The 23,951-nt window shown below is 36.5% G+C and overlaps 1 pseudogene; it reads right to left on the bottom strand.

The window, feature by feature from the left end:
* Window positions 1–638: 638 nt before the first annotated feature.
* LOC112402881 (small nuclear ribonucleoprotein Sm D1 pseudogene) overlaps window positions 639–23,951 on the bottom strand; it is a 42,695-nt pseudogene continuing 19,382 nt past the window's right edge.

Below are 23,951 nucleotides of genomic sequence, written 5' to 3'. Positions count from 1 at the left end.
ATTAACAATGATGACAAAATCCATGACTCCTTAATTTAGATGATCATCCCCTTTTACTAAGAACCTAAGTCTCCATGGAATAAAACTCAGGAAAGGAGAATCAATTTTACACCTCATTCCATAGGACTTTAGTTTCTGAAGTACCAGAAATAACTTATTTCACTTGTAGGAAGGTTCCACAGAATGGAGTCAAGGTAAAACAATAAAACGCATAGTCAGTACATGTGAAGTAAAAAGGTGTATATTCTACATATATTCATAAAAGAAATGTTTAGTTCAAAAAATTAAAAGCCTGATCTAAGACTGGAATTATTCTGGGACTGCCTGGTAGTAATGCTTAGCTCTTACTGTGTTTGTATCATGAATATATATATGAACTATTAAAACTTAATATGATATAGTCAATAGACAACTCTGTCCTACATTTATGTTTATTAAAAACTGCCACAAACAAACAAAGCCTGTACAAAAAGCAGCCAGGGCATTGATCACTTTGAAATCATAATCTTGAGAGACACAATTTGCTTAGGACCCCACCATCTTCTAACTTAGCCATGTATCTTCCTCTGCCACGTCTTCTTCTTCGTCTGTCATAAACAAACAAAACTACTTTGAAATGGTAGTTTTGAGAGATATTATCACCTAGGACCACCTCTTCCTCTGCCTCGTCCTCGGCCTCTTCCTGCAACAGCTTCCCTTTTCTTAGACTTCACCTTTGGTTCAACATCCACGAGAAGTGTATCCAGAGGTAAGCTGTCTGGCAGAATAAAATACTGAATGTTATTTCTGCAAATACTCAGTGTTTCCAGCTGTACAGGTTTTTTGTTCTTCAGGGTCATTTTCACAGCTTTAAGATGTGTATTCATGCTTACATCTACACCTGTGATTGTTCCATGGACCTGTGTTCTATTCTTTAATTCAGTGGTTACAATTTCGTGACCCAATTTCATCAAAAATCTCATGAGCTTCATCCTAGCGGCGCCGTCACTCTTTTGATCCAATAGTGCACAAAACCTGACAACCAAGCACCAACCGGCTGCGAGTATGAATGGCCCATGTTGTTTTAATTACTGTAGCTTTGTAAGGTAGTTTGAAACCAGAGCACATGAAGTCTCCAGCTTTGCTCTTATTTCTCAAGATTGTTCTGGCTATTTAGGGACTTTTGTGATTTCATACAAATTTTAGGACTATTTATTCTCCTTCACTTTTGAAGGATGCTTTCACTAGAATTCTACTTTTTTTTTTCTTTTAAGACTTTTAGTATTTCACTCCACTTTCTTCTCACTTGCATGGTTTCTGATAAGAAATCTTCTGTAAATCTTATCTGTTCCAAACATTTCCTTCTCTCTCCTTCCATTTTTATACTTCTTATTGATTTAAACTGTGAGTTTATATATATAATGCTATTGAATTTTTGGACTATAAATCTAGTTGTCAAATTTTATTACTGACATTGTATTAAGAATTATCCACAATTATTTGGATGTACCTCTACATTTTACAGGTTACATTTTTCATCTTCAATTCTTTTATACCATGAATTATAAGTTTTTTATTTGGATTGAGCTCTTGGTCAGCTGAAATTTAGTTCACTAGGTATTTCAGGAAGAGTTCATGGTTGGTATAATTTCTAGGGTCTTCAGTGGCCAAGAATATCTTTTTTGCCTTCATATATAATCACCAACTCACTTGACCATGAAGTTCTCGTACTCAGGTTCCCTTCAAAACTATGTAGACTTTGCCCTGTTACTTTTGTTGTTTAGTGGTACAAAGAAGTTTGTGGTCTGCTAAAATATTTTGCCTTGGTAAATATCTTTTTTCCTTCCTAAATGGTTTTAATAATTTTTATCCTTGAAATTCAAAAATTTTATCAAGGTATGTCTAGATGTTTGTCTCATTTCATAAATTTTGTTAGTAATTCTTGACCTCTTTCAATTTTAATAGTCATGTGTTTCTTCCAGTCAGAAAGTTCTTTTTATTATGAAATATTTTAAATACATGGAAGAGTGAATAAAATCTTTATAATGCATGTCCCTATATTTACCACTCAGTTTTAGTAAATCATATTAGTCTGCCACATATGCCACAATGATTTCTAATAAACTAAATTTTATAGCTGTGGTTGAAACTTCTTGAGCAATCTTCCACTACCCCAACTTGCCTTTTAAACCTAAATGTAAACACTTTTCTAATTTTTGTGTCCATCTTTCTTACACATTTCTCTATACTGTTATATACATGAATTCAAAAAACATATTACTTTGCATCTTTTCATTTTAAATGCTGTGGAATCATATTGTATCTATATTTCTGAATCTTACATTTTGCAGTCTACATTATGTTTTCGAGACTTTGCTATGGTGGTAGCTGCAGCTTTCTTTGGTTCATTTTATCGTGCTGCCTCATTCTGTTATGTAAATATCACAATTAATTTATCCATTTTTATGTTGATGGACATTTAGGTAGTTTCCAAATGTCCACAAATATAAATCATGCTGCAATGAATATTCATTCACATGTCTTCTGTGAGAGTTTCTCTAGGTTTTGTACCAAGAGGTGTAGTTCCTTGCAGCAGGCATGATGACCTTCAAGAGTAATATTATTAAGGAGATAGTGCTTACATAGTTCTTACTATGTGCTAGACACTCTTCTATATACTTAACTGATACAGATTCATTTAACCTTTCAGAATAACTCTATGAGGTAGGTACTATTCACTACCCACATTTTAGGATTAAAATACAAGTCACAGTAATTTTACGTGACTTGTCCAAGGTCACACAGATGCAAGTAATAGAACCAGGGTTTGAACTCAGGTAATCTTGTCCAGAGTCTGCACATTTAACTGCTGTGATACACTGGACAAAAAGTATTCTGTTTCTTCTTGATTCAGCTTTAAGAAGTCTTATTTTATTTAGGAATTTGTCTAACTTTTCAAATTTTTCACATAATGTTTTTCATTATATGTCCTTATCTCTATCACCTCTGCTCTATGTATATGTCTATTTTTGTATCTCCAATGTTATTTATTATGCCTCTTCTCTTCTTTGAACATATGAAATATAATTATATTTTAATGTCCTTGTAGAAAATTCTAACATCTGCATCAGTTCTGGGTTGGTTTCTATTTATTAATTTTTCTCATTGCAGGTCATAATTTCTTGACTCTTTCATACTTGATAATATTTAATTGGATGCAAACACTGAGATTTTTATTAGGAGTTGATATTTTGCATTCCTATAAATAGTTTTGTACATTGATCTGGGATGCAGTTAAGTAGACTTGTTGGAAGTGTAAATGTGAATCCAGCTCCATGTGAGAGCAGCCAATGGTTATAGCTTCTCAGAAGAAACTTCCCTCTTGCCTTTGGAGGTGTATCAGAGACAGATTTTCTTGTTTTCCTTATAAAGAATTTTTTCCCTAGCCCAATTTATTTGAATGAAAGGAGGGGAAACCCTTTCATCCAGCGTTCCTAGCTTTATGTAGAGGTCTCAAGTTCAGGTACCTTCCCTGCAAGTGTTCAATGCCACATCTCCCATTTCATTGGACGTTCATCCCTGAATTTATTAAATTGTATTTTGACGTTTGCTCCTAGAGTATTATTGGTTTCCTTTATCATTCTGGTTTAATGATCAAGGATTTCATTTTTTTAATCCTTGGGTTATTTTTTTCTTACATTGTTGAGAATACCACACTGCAACTTTAAATACTATTGTCAGAATTTTTTTGACATTTTGGTGTTTTCCAGTTGGAATATATTTTGAGAAGATTTTAACCATTGAACTATCAGGAGTGATTGCCCTGTCTTACCAATTTTTATTTATTTAAACTTTTGGCTATAGTTTTCTTTTAGTCTCTTTAGGACAGCAGATAACTTTTTTGCTTTTAAATCTATCCTGAAAATCTGTCTTTCTTTTTTTTTTTTTTTTGAGGTACGCGGGCCTCTCACTGTTGTGGCCTCTCCCGTTGCGGAGCACAGGCTCTGGACGCGCAGGCTCAACGGCCATGGCTCACGGGCCCAGCTGCTCCGTGGCATGTGGGATCTTCCCGGACTGGGGCACGAAGCCGTGTCCCCTGCATCGGCAGGCAGACTCTCAACCACTGCGCCACCAGGGAAGCCCGAAAATCTCTGTCTTTAAGCAGATTAATTGAACCATTTATGTTACTGTTGTTACTGATGTGTTTAGACCCTTTTCTTTATTTTATCAGGGATCTTCTGATGATCCCAGTCAGTTACAGCTGCCAAGATTTTGAATTCTCTTCTTGACAGATTAGGTCCTGGCATGAGAATCCCAAAGTTCCCAGGTAGCTGCTGTAGTTTTAAGCTCAGTGAGATTCTTGCTGTCACTCCTATGAAAAGCAGGGCTTCCCTTTGGGCATCCGTTCCACAACATCTGCAGAGGCCAGAGTTGTATGGACAGAGAGCCCAAATTCTCAAGTGGGTCACTGGAAGTTATGCTACCCTAAATTACTTCTCCTTCCATCCCTTTGTTTCTTGACCCATGTTTTCTACCTACTGGGGATATAGAATCATACAGTAATCATTGATTTAGAGTACATACTGCATCCTGGAGAATGGTACCCCTCTTAACAGTGTATTGTCTCCAAAATGACACCTTGCTGTTCTCTCAACACATCACTCTCTTAAGACAACAGCTTCAGTGCCTTCAGAGCAGGTACTGTCCATCTTTGGCTTGTGGCACATGCTGAGCCGACCCATTAGCGTTTTCTTCCTCCTGCCTGTGAGTCCTATCAGTTAGTCATAAAATCCCCCGTGTGCACTGGGCAGCTGGTAAATTGCGCTCAGCCTGAGACTTCCTGTAGTGAGCCTGTCTTCTCACTAGAATGTAAGCTCCAGTAAAGAGGGGTTTGTCTGGTTCATTGCTGTATCCCCAATTATTTCAGCAGTGCCAGTTCAATAAATATGGATTGAAAGAATGAAGGTTCTCCTTCTCAAATGGAGTACGTTTGTTTCCCTTTACTCTTCAGGAGCTGAACTCTCAACTTCCACCTAGAACCTACTTACCGCTTCATAGTTCTACTCCATTTAGTGTTCATTTTGATATTTATCTAGCTTTTTCAGTTCCACCTATATCTTTTTGGTTTTCTCTCGTAATGCTTTGTCATTGGTGTTTGCAGGGGGAGTGCACATAGCATAAAATTACTGCACAATCTTGATCAGAAGTTACACTTTATTTTGTAATTTCTTTGTTAAGTGTTTTGTCTCCATTTGCTATTTCTCTTCATCAGAACGGTTACTATATGATATATTTAGATCACCTTTTATTGTGATGATTTAAATATTTTCATCATTTGCTGTTTTTATCCTTTTCCGCTGACTTTTGGAAGGAATTCTATCACTTGTTATCTAATTTACAACTTTGTTTCAGTAGTATTCAATCTGCTGTTTCCTGCCTTTTTCCTTATTCTTTCAATGCAGCAATTGTATTTTTTATCTCCTGCTCTCTTTACTGGCTTTAGATTGCTCCTTACTCTATTTCCCTAATAATTAATTTTATTGCATAATTAATATGTGCCTTTTATGTTTCCAGACCATCAATGAATTATTTCATTAAAAATACACAATAACCCTGTTAGGTAAATACTGCTGTCATCCCATTTTACAAATGAAACTATGGAAACAGGATAGGTTTAGTAATTGACTGGTGATCACACGTAGCTCATAAGTGGCAGAGCTGTGATTTGAACTTGTTGAAGCCCAGAGTCTCAACCATTCCTCTACATTGCCTGGAAATAGGTGAAAACTTCTCTTGATTTTCTTGAGAAAGCGAATTAGAAAATACCTAAATTGTTTCCTTGAGAAAGTGAATTAGAAAATGTCTAAAGTCTCTGCATTAACCATTTCATAGAAGACATTTGTATTGATTCCTCAGCAAATTGCTTGCCCTGAACTTCACATAACCTATGTCTCATAGAGATCATAACCTATGATGTCTCTCTTTAATCCTTACTGGGGACAGGATATCCTTGGATAGCATTGCCAACCAACATAGTTTCTCTCAGAATTTATGATGCTGTTTGAATACTCTGGACCTAGTAGACCAAGGGAGAGAGGAGCTGTGGGTTTATTGTCATGTTGTGTGATAGTTCAGGTAGTCAAACAACTTGTGAAGAAATGTGAGGAGTAAGAACAGAAGCTCCCCTTCTCTACTCACACTTTTATTTTCTGTATTTGACATGGCAGCCGAGAGGCTTCACCCAACCCTCTTGCCTCATTCGTGTCCCCTATAATTTTCCTTTAATGCAAATGAAAATTGAGGAAGCATTACTTGGGGTTTCCTGTTAGGTATATCCTCTGGTGCCTGGTGCACTTCCCAGGCCTGCTGAGACCAAAAGGAACTCTGTAATTGATCGATAAACCACACCCGTGTACAGGCTTTGCCTGTTTTACTTCAGGGGTACGAGTGGAGTTATGCTGTATGGCCTCGCAGGAGAGTTATTTCTCGTGCAGGCAGTAGAGGATCAGAATACTCCTGGTCTTTGATGTCGTTACACTTGTGGAAATTTTTCAGTTTTTGGCATGGATGTGGAGTATTGAGTATCCAGCAAATAATACAGTTTTGACCCCCTTTAAAAATTCCATTTTAACAGGAATCAAAAAGGGACTGGGAGAGTTAGACATTTTCATTCAAATTCGCTCTTTTGTTCAGAATCCTAAGTAGCAAATTACAAGTCACCATTAGGTGACAGTAAAAAGTAGACTGTAACTTTTGTAGTTTTCCAGACACAAGGTTCTCAAGTTTCCATTTCATAGTTACATCCATGTATGAGAGCAGATTCTGAGTTTGGCAAGGCCCTTGGAAAAACTGTTCATAGAAACTCTGTAAATTCAACAGTAGACATTATTAGGAGGGTTCATACCCAGCAGAGATTGGGGCCTGAGTCTTAGCAGAATTGCAGAGGGAGAAACTAGCTTAAATTGTCTGTGAACTGGCTTCCTTGGAAAGGCTTTGCTGAGATGAGCAATTCTATTTAGAATGGCTGCTGCTCATCTTTCTACCAAGATAATCATCTGATGGCAACATGAAAAAGCAGATGTGGCATTTTCGAACTCTAAATGCTTTCAAACTCCAGTGTTATTCCCAGTGAACCTGAATGTCAAAGAAATAATCACCTTGAAATTCTGGTATAATGTGAAGAGCTCAAGAAAGCTGAGCACCTGACTGGTACCAAAGAGGAACCCTGAAAGCTAAGCTTCCTATAAATTGGAATTTTTGCTTCCTCTGTTGTCTTCCATATAGTCTCTTGCCTCTTTGCTAAATATCAAAGATATTTATGCTTAAACAAATGTTGTCTCTCTCTCAGTGCATCCTCTCCTTCTGGCAGGGAAGTCATCGTGCTGAATTGGTGGCACTTGCCATGGCAACAGACTGTGATGTCAGAGACACAGTGCCAAGCAGTTAGATTTCGGAGGTGCCACAGTTGGGAATGTGAAGCTCCAAGGATGATAATGAGCCAGAGCAGTTGCTGTAAAAGAAAAAGAATCTCAGTAAAGACCGAGTGTCTGATGTGTGCTCTCAGAGGTCTGGTGCTGAAGTAGGGTGACAGCAAGTGAAGCCAGGTGAGGTGAATAGGGATGCAGTGCTCAAGACAAGATTTCCAAGGAGAAGTGTGGTGATGAAGACCATTTGCAGAAGGCCACATCCAGATGGCTGGCACCCTGCCATGTTCTGAGGCTTTGATGCTTCACAGGTGTACTCTAAGGCATAGAAGGGAGAAGCTCCAGAGGTTCGCTGCCTCTCAATGAGAGAGACAAAGGAGTCAGGACAGAGAAAAAGAGCAGACTCTTTGCTTTCCTGTCTCATGAAGCAGGAGTGTGACAACTTTCACAGTTGTGCTGCTTTCACAGAAAGAGCACCTTGACATCAAGACATTTGAGACCTGAAAACTGAGGATGCTGTGGGGAGAAGGCTGCCCTAAGAGGTTTTCAGCAAAACTTTCCAAGAGGAGGCAATGGATGGTGGTCCCTGAAGTTACTGATAGGAACAGTCAGAGTATTTTGAAATGGACTCTTAAAATCTCTGCAGGTCTTATGTTGAATATGCAAACGATGAAACCAATACCTGTGAAAAATCATAGATGAAGTTTTAAAATCCATACACATTTCAGTGATACAGTATGGATAAATTTGGACTGCATATGGCTTCTTATGTAAAGGAAAATTTCTTCTCCTTTTAGTAACACATTGTCTGCTGCCTGTGCTTAGCACCTTCTGCCATATGCTACTTAGAACAAGCTGCTGCAATTCAAGAACTAGCCCTAGTAATTAAGATCAAATGAGCCAGATGAAGAAAATGAGATGAAGAAAACCACATGCCCATGGAGCCCAGCCTTTTTATGTTAAAAAAAAGAAAAGAAGAAAGAAAAGCAACCGTTGCCCATGGATTTATATGCAGTCCACACTCAGGATTATTGTTAACATATATGCATATATTTTGAATTGTTCTGGGCTTGATTGATTAGCTCCATGGAGATAGTTGCTGTTGGATGCTGGGGCATCCCTATGGAATATAAATAATAGTGCTCAAGGCTCAACCAAGTGTAATTTATTTCATGAAAAAAGTACAACGAAACATGGAAGGTGTTATAAAATAGTTTGAGATTAAGCCTTAAAAGATCCTTGGAGATATTTGACCTCTCATCCTTAACATTGTAATGGGAAGTTGAAATCCAGAGAGGGTGAATAAATTTCCCCATGTCACTGAGCTATAGCTAGAGGCAAGTCTCAGGTTAGAACATGGGATTTCTGGCTCACCCACTGGTTCAATAATTCTCAAACTTGAGCATGCATCAGAAACCCGTGGAGGGCTTGTTAAAATACAGATTGCTGGGCACCACCCCCCATGTTTCTCATTTAGTAGGTCTGGGTTGTGGTCCCAAAATTTACTTTCCCACCAAGTTCTCAGGTGAAGCTGATCTGTAGACCTTATTTATCTATCTACAGGTCACACTTGGAAAACCACTGGTTTAGTTTTTAAAAATTTTCCTTACATTGGGTTTTCTCAAACTATGGTAGGACCTATATGAGAATCACCTGGAGGGGGTGTTGCCTATCAGAAATATAGGTTATGGGTACATCTCAGAGTTACTAAATTTGAATCTCTGGAAGTGAGGGGCTGGCATCTACCTTGTACACAATCACCCCTGGTAATTTCCATTACTGTCCAAGTTTGAAAATCACACTACGTCACCACACTGATTGACCTGAAGAAATCAAAGACTGAAATTCTTGGTGAGATGATAAAATTAACAGTTCTTGCTCCATCCTCTCAAACCTCCAAGCAAATGACCAAAGGAAGGAAGAAGAATTAAAACCTGCATCTAATTTGGGAAAATGAGAAAGGTGTCAGCCCTATGTTCAAAACATCTAGGATTTTTTTGTGAGATGTGCTAGTGGGACTCCATTGAGCAAGATATTAAAAGACCTGTCAGCCTCTAGAGAAAGCAGTACAGTAGTAGGGTGAGTAAGGAGAAAAAAGTCATAGCAGAGCCCCACTAATGCCCACTGACATGGGGGACAAGCTGATATCACAGAATGTAAGATGCGAAGTCTCATCTACTACTTTGGATAAGTTGCCTTCTACCAGTCCTGTGTGGAGACTCCTGGGTTTCCATGGTGAAAGTCATCTATGCATGAGGGCATCATGACATAGGTAGACAAATACCATCTGGGTAGTGTGAGAAGTGACACCATAAAGACCCAGGCAGAAATTTGAGCAGCATCCCAACAGTTTTGCTTCATAACAATCATGGAGAAGAAACTGCTCAGAGGTGATTCCTCTGCTTCAGGCTCCCATACTGCAGGCTTTATCCATAGTTACACAGGCTGAATGATGACTGAATTGAAAATTACATAAATTAGCCTGGCAGTTTAAGACTCAGTGGAAGATTATAACTGCAAATGGGTGTACCATGAGGGAATTCAAGGAGCACACATTTGCCTAACAAGTGGGAAAACCCAAGTCTGGGTGAACTTTTCCTGCTTCACTGTGGGATCTAAGAATTCTACATCAAGCAAGCTGTCAATCACACATGATAAAAATAGATATTTTAAGTTATGCAAGTTTCATAATGAAATACCTATGTACCCTTCCAGAATATATGGTGTATTATAGACAACCAGATGATGAATATGAAAAAGAAAAAAATATTCCAGTAGAAAACTGGGCAAAAGTATAAACAGGCAATTCACAGAAGAAATAAAAAGTAAACACATGAAAAGATCCCTAGTTTCACTAAAGAAATGTAAATTAAAACAACGAAATGCCAATGTTTTGCCCACCGTTTTTGCAAAAATTTTTAAATGTGAAAACATTGAAGAAGATATGAGGAAATAGGCATTTTTACTCCCTTGGAGGAATTTTAGGCAACTTGGAATATAATTTTGGAAGGCAATTTCACAATATGTATCAAAATCATACAATATTTATACCTTTGAACTGATTATTCCATTTGTAGTAATTAATCCTAAGTGAGCAATGATAATAAGAGACATAAAAATATTAATATGTAAGGATGTGCATTAGACATTATTTATGTTAGTGAATAGTTTGGAACAACTTAAATATCCAAATGTGATATGGTAAAATAAATTTTTATGTATCCCTAAAATGCATTACTATATAATCATAGTAGTTACTAAAGAATATTTGAAGATATAAAATGTGTTCACTATTTTAAACTAATAGTTCAGGTTACCAAATCATATAATAAGTTTGCATATAAATTCAATATATATGAAAGAAAAAGAACTAGAAACATAAGCATCAACATATTCTATCTTTTCCACATTTTGTGCAGTGAGAACATTCTTTTTTTAGTTTAAAAATGTTATGGGAAATAGTCTGGTTACACGAATTATTCTACATAAACACAATGGAATACTAGGCAGCCATTAAAAAGACAAAAACAAATTATGATTATTGATAGAGAATAATCACAATATTAGTTGTGAGGTGAAAAAAGTAAAGCACAATACAGTGTATAACCATGCTAAGAAATAAGAATTTAAAATAAGGCATACTTATCTAACACTGATATGCCTCACTCTAAACACATGGAAGTGGTGAATAAAATATAGTAACCATAATTACTTTATGTACATATCAAGCTCAAAAAAGAATTAAAAATCCCATGTGTTACATATTAAGAAGAAATGGAAATCAAATTACTAGTCTCACAAACTGAGAAAGCTGCTATGATCCATGGGAGTACTGAACATAGAAACAGCCTTTAAAGTTCTGCGTCTGAGGTCTTAATGACAATGTGGGATTAGATGATACTGCTTTAAACCCACCCAAGGCAATGAGCTGGACATGATATCCCTTCAATAATCTTATAACTGGTACCCCTTTGTGAATAGGAGACTATAACTAGACTATAATTTTTAGAGAATCAAAAAATTTGCCTTAAGACTTTGGATAAAAGTATAAAATACTTTAAGTGTTGAAATCCCAAGCATATGGCATATGCATTTGTGGAGTCTGAATTTATGTGACCTGACAGTTCAGGTGAGTAATTGACATTTAACAGATCCAGGATCAGGGAAATTCCTGGGGGAGCTGACAGAAGCATATTTAAAACCACTCTGTTGGGATATTTCAATAACCCAGAGAACCAGGGTCTCCCTCAGATACAGCCACCTTGCAAACAAACAAGAGGATTAACATCACAAGGACTTGAAAAAAGAGAAAAATCTGAAAGAGAATACAGGGCTTCAAAAATGTACAGGACAATATGAAAGTAACTAAAATCACAATGATAGACTAAGACACTGTGACAAACAAGATTTGCAAATAAGAACATATAGAATGCTAGATGTTAGTAGAATCATTGGATAAAAGGAACTTAAAAAGGGGATGAGATAAAATTCTAGAGAGAATTGGTAAATTGGAATATATATTGGAGGATGTTACACAGAATGCAGCCCTGAAAAATGATTAAGAGATGTGGAGGATGTAGAGGCTCCAACGTGAGTCTAATGGTAGGTCCTCAAAGACAGAAGGCTAGTGAGAGAAAGGAAAAATGACTGAGAATTTTATAGAATTGCAGAGTGACATGAAACTTCATATCAAAGAGTATGATAAAAATAAATCTACATCTGACTCATCATTGTGAAGTTGCTACTCATGAATGGCAGACAGAAAACTTACTCATTATCATGGCAAATGAGGGGAAAAAAGAGACATGAGTCATAGAAAACACAAAATGAGTTTGTACCAGTAATCACAATAAATGTGAACAAATTAGATTTACCTACCCAAGGAAAGAGATTTAGATACACCTCTTTAAAAAGCATATGCCTATTTTTTATTTTAAAAAGTGAAGAGATGACAGAGTAAGATATGGAAAAAGGCGCTGGTACACACAGAATGTGATAATACTGTATAGGGATGTTATGATCAGGCAAAGAAAAAGGTAAAGCAAAACAAAATGAACAATAAAAGCATTTTAAGGATAAAGGAGTCATTATAAATCTTCTTCTATGCCTTTAATAACATAGCCTTCAACTACATGAACTTGCCACAGTTAAACAGAGAAACAAACTTAAATAAAAATGGAATATTTTAACATAAGTACCCCAATAATGTTTAGGTCATGGACACCAAAAATATTAATGAACCATTATCTGATAACATGAACAAACTCATATATAGAACTTATACTATAAAATACACATTCTACTCAAGCACAAGGGACATTTATAACAAGTAATTGCCTACTAGACCATCAACAATGTCTCAACAATATAAAGAAATCATATAGAACATTCTTAACCTCAGTAAAGATTTTTTTTAAGTTAATAATAAAAATATATCTAACACATCATATATTTGAAGTTCAAAAACATTTAATTCAAGAATACAAAAAATTTCAAAGCCATTAGAATGAAATAATAAAGAATATTACATATCAAAACATGTATGATGATACTTTATTTTTTAGGGTGCCAAAGTGTTCTCTATATATTTTTCTTATTAGTTATCTATTTTATACCTTCTAGTGTATACATGTCAATCCCAATCTCCCAATTCATCGCCCTCCACCCCCCGCTTTCCCCTCTTGGTGTCTGTATGTTTGTTCTCTGCATCTGTGTCTCTGTTTCTGCCTTGCAAACTGGTTCATCTGTACCATTTTTCTAGATTCCACATATATGCTTTAATATACAATATTTGTTTTTCTCTTTCTGACTTACTTTACTTTATATGACAGTCTTTAGGTCCATCCACATCTCTACAAATTACCCAATTTTGTTCCTTTTCATCACTGAGTAATATCCCATTGTATATATGTACCACATCTTCTTTATCCATCTTTTGTCAGTGGTCATTTAGGTGACCGACAATGACCTAGCTATTGTAAATAGTGCTTCAGTGAACATTGGGGTGCATGTGTCTTTTTGAATTATGATTTTCTCTGGGTATATGCCCAGTAGTGGGATTGCTGGGTCATATGGTAATTCTATTTTTAGTTTTTTAAGGAACATCCATACTTTTCTCCATAGTGGCTGTATCAATTTCCATTCCCACCAACAGTGCAAGAGGGTTCCCTTTTCTCCACACCATTTCCAGCATTTGTTGTTTGTAGATTTTTTGATGATGGCCATTCTGACTGGTGTGAGGCGATACCTCATTGTAGTTTTCATTTGCATTTCTCTAATAATTAGTGATGTTGAGCAGCTTTATATGTGCCTCTTGGCCATCTGTATGTCTTCTTCAGAGAAATGTCTATCTAGGTCTTCTGCCCACTTTTGGATGGGGTTGTTTGTTCTTTAATATTGAGCTACAAGAGCTGTTTATATATTTTGGAGGTTATTCCTTTGTCCATTGATTCATTTGCAAATATTTTCTCCCATTCTGAGGGTTGTCTTTTCGTCTTGTTTATGGTTTCCTTTGCTGTGCAAAAGCTTTTAAGCTTCATTAGGTCCCATTGGTTTATTTTTATTTCCATTACCCTAGGTGGTGGGTCAAAAATGATCTTGCTGTGATCTATGTCATATGTACTCTTCCTGTGTTTCCCTCTAAGAGTTTTATAGTGTCCAGTCTTACATTTAGGTCTTTAATCCATTTTGAGTTTATTTTTGTGTGTGGTGTTAGGGAGTGTTCTAATTTCGTGCTTTTTTTTTTTTTTTTTTTTTTTTTTTTTTGCGGTATGCGGGCCTCTCACTGTTGTGGCCTCTCCCATTGTGGAGCACAGGCTCAGGATCTGCAGGCTCAGCGACCATGGCTCACGGGCCCAGCTGCTCTGCGGCATGTGGGATCTTCCCAGACCAGGGCACGAACCTATGTCCCCTGCATAAGCAGGCGGACTCTTAACCACTGCACCACCAGGGAAGCCCTAATTTCATTCTTTTACATATAGCTGTCCAGTTTTCCCAGCACCACTTATTGAAGAGACTGTCTTTTCTTCATTGTATATCCTTGCCTCCTTTGTCGTAGAGTAGTTGACCATAGGTGGGTAGGATTATCTCTGGGCTTTCTATCCTGTTCCAGTGATCTATATTTCTGCTTTTGTGCCAGTACCATATTGTCTTGATTACTGTAGGTTTGTAGTATAGTCTGAAGTCAGGGAGTCTGATTCCTCCAGCTCCGTTTTTTCCCCTCAAGATTGCTTTGGCTGTTTGGGGTCTTTTGTGTCTCCATACAAATTTTAAGATTTTTTTTCTAGCTCTGTAAAAAATGCCATTGGTAATTTGATAGGGATTGCATTGAATCTGTAGATTCCTTTGGGTAGTATAGTCATTTTCACAATATTGATTCTTCCAATCCATGAACATGGTATATCTGTCCATCTGTTTATGTCATCGTTGATTTCTTTCATCAGTGTCTTATAGTTTTTTGAGTACAGTTACCTCCTTAGGTAGGTTTATTCCTAGGTATTTTATTCTTTTTATCCTTCCTAAGAATTTGTCCATTTCTTCCAGGTTGTCCATTTTATTGGCATAGAGTTGCTTGTAGTAGTCTCTTAATGATGTTTTGTATTTCTGCAGTGTCCATTGTAACTTCTCCTTTTTCATTTCTAATTTTATTGATTTGAGTCCTCTCCCTCTTTTTCTTGATTAGTTTGGCTAAAGGTTTATCAATTTTGTTTATCTTCTCGAAGAACCAGCTTCTAGTTTTATTGATCTTTGCTATTGCTTTCTTTGTTTGTTTCATTTATTTCTCCTCTGATACTTATGATTTCTTTCCTTCTACTAAGTTTGAGTTTTGTTTGTTCTTTTTTCTCTAGTTCCTTTAGGTGTAAGTTTAGATTGTTTATTTGAGATTTTTCTTGTTTCTTGAGGTAAGATTATAGTGTTATAAACTTTGCTCTTAAAACTGCTTTTGTTGCATCTCATAGGTTTTGGATTGTTGTGTTTTCATTGTCATTTGTCTGTAGGTCCTTTTTGATGTCCTCTTTGATTTCTTCAGTGATCTCTTGGTTATTTAGTAGCGTGTCGTTTAGCCTCTATGTATTTTTTTCCTACATGTTTTTCCTTGTAATTTATTTCTAATCTCATAGTGTTGTGGTCGTAAAAGATGTTTGATATGATTTCAGTTTTCTTAAATTTACTGAGGCTTGATTTGTGACCCAAGATGTGATCTATCCTGGAGAATGTTCCATGTGCACTTGAGAAGAAAGTGTAATCTTCTGTTTTCAGATGGAATGTCCTATAAATATCAATTAAATCTATCTGGTCTATTGTGTCATTTAAAGCTTGTGTTTCATTATTAATTTTCTTTCTGGATGATCTGTCCATTGGTGCAAGTGAGGTGTTAAAGTCCCCCACTGTTATTGTGTTACTGTTGATTTCCTCTTTTATAGCTGTTAGCAATTGCCTTATATATTGAGGTGCTCCTATGTTGGTTGCATATATATTTATAATTGTTATATATTCTTCTTGGATTGGTCTCTTGCTCATTATGTAGTGTCCTTCCTTGTCTCTTGTAACATTTTATATTTTAAAGTCTATTTGATATGAGTATTTCTACACCAGATTTCTTTTGATTTCCATTTGCATAGAATATCTTTTTCTGTCCCCTCACTTTCAGTCTGTAGGTGTCCCTAGGTCTGAAGTGGATTTCTTATAGCCAGTATATATATTGGTCTTGTTTTTGTATCCATTCAGAGAGCCTGTGTCTTTTGGTTGGAGCATTTAATCCATTCACATTTAAGGTAATTATCGATATGTATGTTCCTATTACGATTTTCTTAATTGTTTGGGGTTTTTTTTGTAGGTCCTTTTCTTCTCATGTGTTTCCCACTTAGATAAGTTCCTTTAGCATTTGTTGTAGAGCTCGTTAGGTGGTGCTGAATTCTCTTAGCTTTTGCTTGTCTGTAAAGCTTTTGATTTCTCTGTCAAATCTGAATGAGATCCTTGCCAGGTAGAATAGTCTTGGTTGTTCCCTTTCATCACTTTAAATATATTGTGCCACTCCCTTCTGGCTTGTAGAGTTTCTGCTGAGAAGTCAGCTGTTAACCTTGTGGGAGTTCCCTTGTATGTTATTTGTTGTTTTTCCTTTGTTGTTTTTAATAATTTTTCTTTGTCTTTAATTTTTGTCAGTTTGATTACTATGTGTGTCGGCATGTTTCTCCTTGGGTTTATCCTGCCTGAGACTCTCTGTGCTTCCTGGACTTGGGTGGCTATTTCCTTTCCCATCTTAGGGAAGTTTTCAACTATAATCTGTTCCAATATTTTCTCAGACCCTTTCTTTTTCTCTTCTTCTTCTGAGACCCCTATAATGCAAATGTTGTTGCATTTATTGTTGTCCCAGGGGTCTCTTAGACTGTCTTCATTTCTTTTCATTCTTTTTTCTTTATTCTCTTCCATGGCTGTGGATTCCACCATTCTGTCTTCCAGGTCACTTATCTGTTCTTCTGCCTCACTTATTCTGCTATTGATTCCTTCTAGTGTAGTCTTCATCTCAGTTATTGTATTGTTCATCTCTGTTCATTTGTTCTTTAGTTCTTCTAAGTGTTTGTTCTTTAATTCTTTAAGTCTTTGTTAAACATTTCTTTCATCTTCTCGATCTTTGCCTCCATTCTTTTGCCAAGGTCCTGGATCATCTTCATTATCATTATTCTGAAATCTTTTTCTGGTAGGTTGCCTATCTCCACTTAATTTAGTTGTTTTTCTGGGGTTTTATCTTGTTCCTTCATCTGGTACATAGTCCTCTACCTTTTCATTTTTTCTATTCCTGTGAGTGTGGTTTTTGTTCCACAGGCTGCAGGATTGTATTTCTTCTTGTTTCTGCTGTCTGCCCTCTGGTGATGATACTTAAGATAATAAATTTGATTTATTCCTAGGTGTTTAATTTTTTTTTTTTTGCAGCAGTAAATGGGATTATTTCCTTAATTTTTCTTTCTGATACTTTGTTGTTAGGGTATAGAAATGCAACAGATTTCTGTATATTAATTTTGTATTTTACAACTTTACTAAATTCATCATTGAGGTCTAGTACTTTTCTGGTGGTGTCCTTAAGATTTTCTATGCATAGAATTATGTCGTCTGCAAAGAGTGACAGTTTTACTTGTTCCATTTCAATTTGGATTCCTTTTCTTTTTCTTTTCTTTAATTGCTATGACTAGGACTTCCAGTACTATGTTGAATAAAAGTGGGGAGAGTGGGCATTCTTGTCATGTTCCTGATCTTAGAGGACATGGTTTCAGCTTTTCATTGTTGAGCATGATGTTTGCTGTGGGTTTGTCATATATGGCCTTTATTATGTTAATATATGTTTCCTCTATGCCCACTTTCTGGGGAGTTTTTATCATAAATGGATGTTGAATTTTATCAAAAGCTATTCTTGCATCTACTGAGATGATCACAGTTTTTATTCTTCATTTTGTTAATGTGTATCACATTGCATTGATTGATTTGTGGATATTCAAAAATCCTTGCATCCTTGGGATAAATCCCACTTGATCTTGATGTATAATCCTTTTCATGTATGTATATGTATGTTTTCTCTGGAGAGATGTATGTCTGTGTCCTCTGCCCATTTTTCAATTCTGTTGTGTTTTTTTTTTTGTTACTGAATTGTAGGAGCTGTTTGTTTATTTTGGAAATTAAACCCTTGTTGGTCACATGATTTGTAAATACTTCCTCCCAGTCCATACGATGTCTTTTCATTTTGCTTATGGTTTCCTTTGCTGTGCAAAAGCATGTAAGTTTGATTAGGTCCCACTTGTTTATTTTTGTTTTATTTCTATTACCTTGTGAGACTGAGCTAAGAAAACATTAGTATGATTTATGTCAGAGAATGTTTTGCCTATATTCTCTTCTAGGAGTTTTATGTGTCTTGTATTTAAGTCTTTAAGACATTTTGAGTTTATTCTTGTGTATGGTGTGAATGTGTGTTCTAGCTTCATTGATTCATATGTGTTGAAGATTAATTGTCCATAGGTTTGTAGGTTTATTTCTAGGCTTTCTCTTCTGTTCATTGATCTGTATGTTTGTTTTTGTGCCAATACTATGCTGTTTTGATTACTGTAGCTTTGTAGTATTGTCTGAAATCTTGGTGGGGGGTTATGCCTCCTACTTTGTTTAGAATGTACTTTCTTCCTTACAGTTTGTTTTCAAACTCTTTTTTTGGTTCATATTCAAGGTATTCAGTAAGATTATAGACTATTTGAGAGAACAGTACTTTGTTCTTCTCAGTCATTCCAGAACAATTTAAAAGAAAATCAGTAAGTGATATTTTGTGTCAGATGTTGTGCCAGGTGCCAGATATACAGAAGTACCTGTGACATTGGGCCCCTGAGAGGTTTACAGTGCTGTTTTCCCATATCCTTTACTAAGTATTCAATAAGCTTTTATTTTTGGAGACAAGGAGAAACCACAGTCTTGTTCATCTACCTGGTCAAGGGAGAAGCCTGGTAAGAACTATAGTCCTATAATCTTGTTAATAATGACTGAACATACATTAATTTAACATTTCTCAAATGACACATTTGAGAAAAAAATACTTCAGTTAGGATCCCAAATTTCTCTCTTCTAGATCTTAGGGAAATGATCATTTGCATCAAAGTCATTGATCTACTTCATGAGTAGAACTTCAGTCTCTAACATTGTGCTTCTGTTTTTTTAAAAAAAAACAATTTTAACTATAAACAACATTCTCCTGATTTCTAACTGAAAAATTATTTTCTATAACTGAACAGAAGTAATGTGTCCACCAATACCAATGACACAGAAAACCTGCCATTTATGACCTTCTCTTGATTGGAACACTGGATATAACACAACTTACTTTCCACACTCAGATCCTCAAAAGCATATCAACTATGGACAGACCCTAGAAAAATAGAAATTCCACCAGGCTTTAAATGGTTCTTTCATAAGTTCTGGAAAGGGCAAAATAGGTAAAGCTGTAGGATGTCATTTTATGTCCAACCCAGTAGAAGTGTGTAATATAAAATAAAAGGTGCACGATACTGCCTTTACCATTTTAAAACTCTTTTCTTAAGCTAAAGGAGAAACTGCTTTCCAAGATACCACAGGAAGTAAAAGAAAGATACAAAACTTCTCTGCAACTGGTCAGGTTTCTTTTTTATCAGGTCCAATGAGAATTTTAAATTAGCTCATGCCAGGTATACAGTGGAGCTTACTGAAGAAAGACAACAAAGGGTTGGGAATGGATTCTGGTGTTTGCACTTAGAATAAAAGAAAGAGGTTCATTAATAAAAGTTTTATGCAGGGTCAGTCTGAAATTCAGAACAAAAGAGTGTGAAACTCAAGTTATGACAGTATTCATTGAGAGAGTTCTTATTCAGAAATGGAGCATTCATTCCTCAGGTCAAAATTCCACTTGAAATAAGTCATGTGAACTTTTATCATTACAGTGAGCATTTATGGTCATAATATAGGTAGTAGAAACAGATTTAAGGCCTGCATCACAATTAGGGGAGTGTTATGTGCTCCCCACATAAGCAGTTTGAGTCTAGAAAGTTTGCTGTTCTGGGTTTAGGCAACATTCCAGCTTCCTGCCTTTCTGGTTTGAGCAATAGTATATTTCTCTGTTTTTCTTTATTCAATCAAGGCCTCAGTGGGTAACCCATACTACATTTGGTCTTAAAATTCTTTTTGCCTTTCACATATTTGGTAAGATCTAGTGATTCTGGATAGTTGTATCAATGGAGGATGGCTTTGGGGAGAAACACAGGTGCTAAGACATCTTATAGAACAGTGTTGGTAGACGTTAAGAAATCACAAGAAGAAGGTCTGGCAAACAGAGCAGTGGCAGCGATTTGACCTGTCTCTCCTGGGTGATCTCTCCAGCCCTGTCATATGCTATGGGTGGTTAAGATGTTGTCTTGGCACAGAGCTGAAAGTGGAAAAATGGTCTGAGTAATACTCTGCTACTGGAAAGGGTTTTGTGGTCTATACAAGTCCTATTAAAATCTACAGCCTTGCGTGTGTTTCTTTAGCTATTCAAAGAAAATAAAACCTCCCAAGTTATTTCTAGGCACATTGGTCTTTTTCTTTTGAATTACTCAGAGATTACAAAGTGTCTTGACAGTGCAAAGTGGGTCCTGATGACTCAACCTCCCTCAACCGAAGTTGGGAACATTGGGGGAAATAATACATATTGTTAGGCAGTACCTGGCACAGAATAGGCGTGTAATTAATGTTTGTTTTTCAAAAGCTGCTGAGCAGCAACCTGAAGTTGACATTTTTTTTCCCCTTCAATTTTAAGGGAAGGAGACCTGCAGCTAAATTTGAAATGATGGACAACTTGACCCTGAAAAGACCTTGCGGTAATTTGAGATACTGTTGGCTGTCCGAAGGGTGAGGTAAGACCATGGTTATTCCATGTTACTGTCAACCAGATTTTACACCATCAGTAACACGGGCCCAGGAAGGAACGTGCAGAGACACATTCTTGATTTTTTTCTTGATTGAGTACAGTGATATTCTTTCTGCATAACCTCTAAGAAAAGAAGTAAGATTGCCTTTTGTCTTTCATGGGCATATTTGAAAGCTCCCCAGTCTGCTAGAGGAAAAGGTAAGTGAAGCAGATTGGGGGGAACTGAGAGGCTGAGGAACTTACTTGCTTCAGTGTAGTTTTATCCATACAAGTGTCTTCATACTTATATTTATGTTTCACATCAGATGGTAGCCTAGTGGAGAGAGATTTGGTGGTGCATGTATGAGCTATAAACTTACACAGGATTGAAAAGCAGGCTAATTAAAGGCAATTACTGAATTTCAAATGCAAGGTCCCACTTAAATGTAGGTGCAGGAGGCCACCTATCTTTAAATAACAAAGAAGGTGTCAGTGAAATAGAAACAGAAAAGCAATAGGAAAAATCAATGAAACCAAAAGATGGTTTGTTAAGAAGGTCAATACCATTGATAAAACTGACATATTAGGAATGTTTGAGCACACTGCAAAGGAATTTGTGGCCTTCATACCCAATATCTTTTGCAGTAACCCATCCATCTATATTATTCATCTCATTAATTGACATGCAGTCTACTATTAAAATTGAGAAATAAAGTTTTCCAAGAATAAACTAGAAGTAATCATCAACCATTAATATCTTAAGGCTACTATGTTGCTAGATTTATTGGGGCCTGGGAGACGGGACAAAGAACCGAAAGTTTTTACAGGAGGTTCAGAGGAAATTAATATTCATTCTCGTTGAAGAATTATACCTTACACTGAAAGATGATTCTGATTGCATTTCCAGAATGTTTTCTCCCCTTTGGACATTTGGATGAGTATGTTTAGATTGAAGTTTGACTTGTGTTGAGCTCTATTAGTTCTTACATCTTTATCCTTCATGTACAATAAGATGCAAAGGGGCTTATCTTTCTGTAGTTAGAAAGCAGACTATAGACCAACAGAGAAATAAGGCTACTACTTGTAGCAGGTAAAAAATTGTGTGTGGTATAGGATCATATATACATCTGTCTCTACATCTATAGGTATATGCATATGATAAGTTTCCAGATGACTATCTGTGACATTTCAATGAAGTTTGGCAAATGAGTTGGTGTCCCCTAAAAGACAGATGTTATAGAAACCCTGCTTTGGACAGTGACATACGTGATGGCCTTCATGAAGCTATTTGGACAATTGGAAGCCTTCATGGTCCTAGAAGTAAACATATTTGGGTCTTAGAGTTATAGTGTATGTGTCTCTACCCATCTTAGAGAGTGTGTCCTAGGCTGGAGGACCAGTCTCATGGGACCCAAGTGTAGAGCATGTGTTTCTGCTTGTGAGTGTCCTGGACAGTGGAATGGTTAATATTGACGTAAGACCTTGGGCCGTCGCTCTCCCTTTCTTCCCATCTACCCTACATTTCTATCAGGTACTCGTATCAGATGTGTAACCGTTTTCTTCTAGAGCTTGTGCTGAAATTATCTAAAGGCCTAGATAGTATCCAGTCTGCTTGAGTGGTGCAGGTATAAAATTGTTTAAATTTTACTTACGAAACAAATAATTTTGAAAAGGGCACATAAAGCCAGAGTGACAACTCTGCATGTGTAGGTGATAGAGATCTATATGTGTTTGTGTGTGTGTTTTTATCTTTACAAAAAGCATTGCTTTAACAACATAAAAACCTTGAAATCCCCATTCTGTACTCAACACCACGACAAAGTGAACAGGGGGAGTAATGAATGAATTTGTGGGGAGTAAGAGTGGTGAGTGTGAATATCATAAAAAACATATCTGACATTCCTTGGCATACAAATAATGAGAATGAATTAATACTTCCTTACCTCCTTGATTCACCCCAGAATAAACAAGAGAGAAATACTATCGTGTGTAAGGACATCTCTTCTAGATTTATCATAATTCTGATAACTAATTCTTGTTTGTGATTATTCTTTCTGAACTCGATATGTGGTTGAAATCTGTAGTTCCTACTTGTTCTGAAAGTGGCAGAACACCCTTCCAAGGTCTAAAGGACGAGTGCCCTTATATGGCTCTATCATGACTTTTTTTCAGGGAAGACCATGAAAATTTTCCAGAGAAGGAATCCTGTGTTTAAAAATTCCTAATGTATCTCAAGTTGTCTGTATCACATATTTACTTGATGAAATCATTAACACACTATATGTCAAATGGAAATCACAAATTTTCTCCATCTCCAAATAGTTGTATTTTCCTATTCTCCTATAAATGTGATTTTCCCACAGTCCTACAGATCGCCATCCTTGAAACTGGAATTGCTTCTAGTTTTTCCCTTTCTCTCACCCCCACAACCAGTCAATACCCAGCTTGGCTGGTTGAGAAACTCGATGGTTTCTCTTTACAGTCTTTCTTAGGTTGCTCCTTCCACTATGCCACTTTAACTTCTTATCCATCGTTTCATTCAAAGACAACCGCAAGAATTCCAAGATGATATGCCTGCCTCCAGGCTCACCTTCTCTAACCTGCCTGTCACAGTATAATTAAAGCAAACTAAATTTCTTTCTTTCTTCTTCTTCTTCTTTATTTTTCCATAGTTTCCCAAATAAAAACCCTTAAAAGTCTTCCCCTATTTTTTATCTTGTCATCCAAGGTCTTCCATAGTTAAGTCTCTCCTGAACAGGCAATAAAGAAGCCATGTATTCTTTTTGAAAAGAGCTGGTTGTAGGGTAAAAGTGTTACTTTAAGAAAATTAGGATCATCTCAGTTTGCAAGTGCATTTCTACATAGAGAGTAGATGGAAATAGGGGTTCTGGCTTAGGTGTTTATGACAGTAATCCAGGCATCCAGGAAGCAATCTGTGGATTCTAGTAGAAGCCACGAGACTGGAACTGTGGAGATCTGGGTGATATAAGGACACACAAAAATCTGAGGTGTTGGGTAGTCTGTGCCTCTAGCAAAATGAAAAAATACTAACAGAAACAGAGAAACAAGAAAATGAGCCAATTGAGGGGCTAGAGAAGGAAAATTATTTCCAATTTAGACATTCTGAGTTTGAGGTGAAGGGGTGCTACCGAATAACAATG

Source organism: Neophocaena asiaeorientalis, unplaced genomic scaffold, assembly GCF_003031525.2.
Source record: "Neophocaena asiaeorientalis asiaeorientalis breed wild unplaced genomic scaffold, Neophocaena_asiaeorientalis_V1.1 scaffold4, whole genome shotgun sequence".
NCBI lineage: Eukaryota > Metazoa > Chordata > Mammalia > Artiodactyla > Phocoenidae > Neophocaena > Neophocaena asiaeorientalis.
Note: the sequence above shows the minus strand (reverse complement) of the source record. Positions and strands in the feature narration are given on the sequence as shown.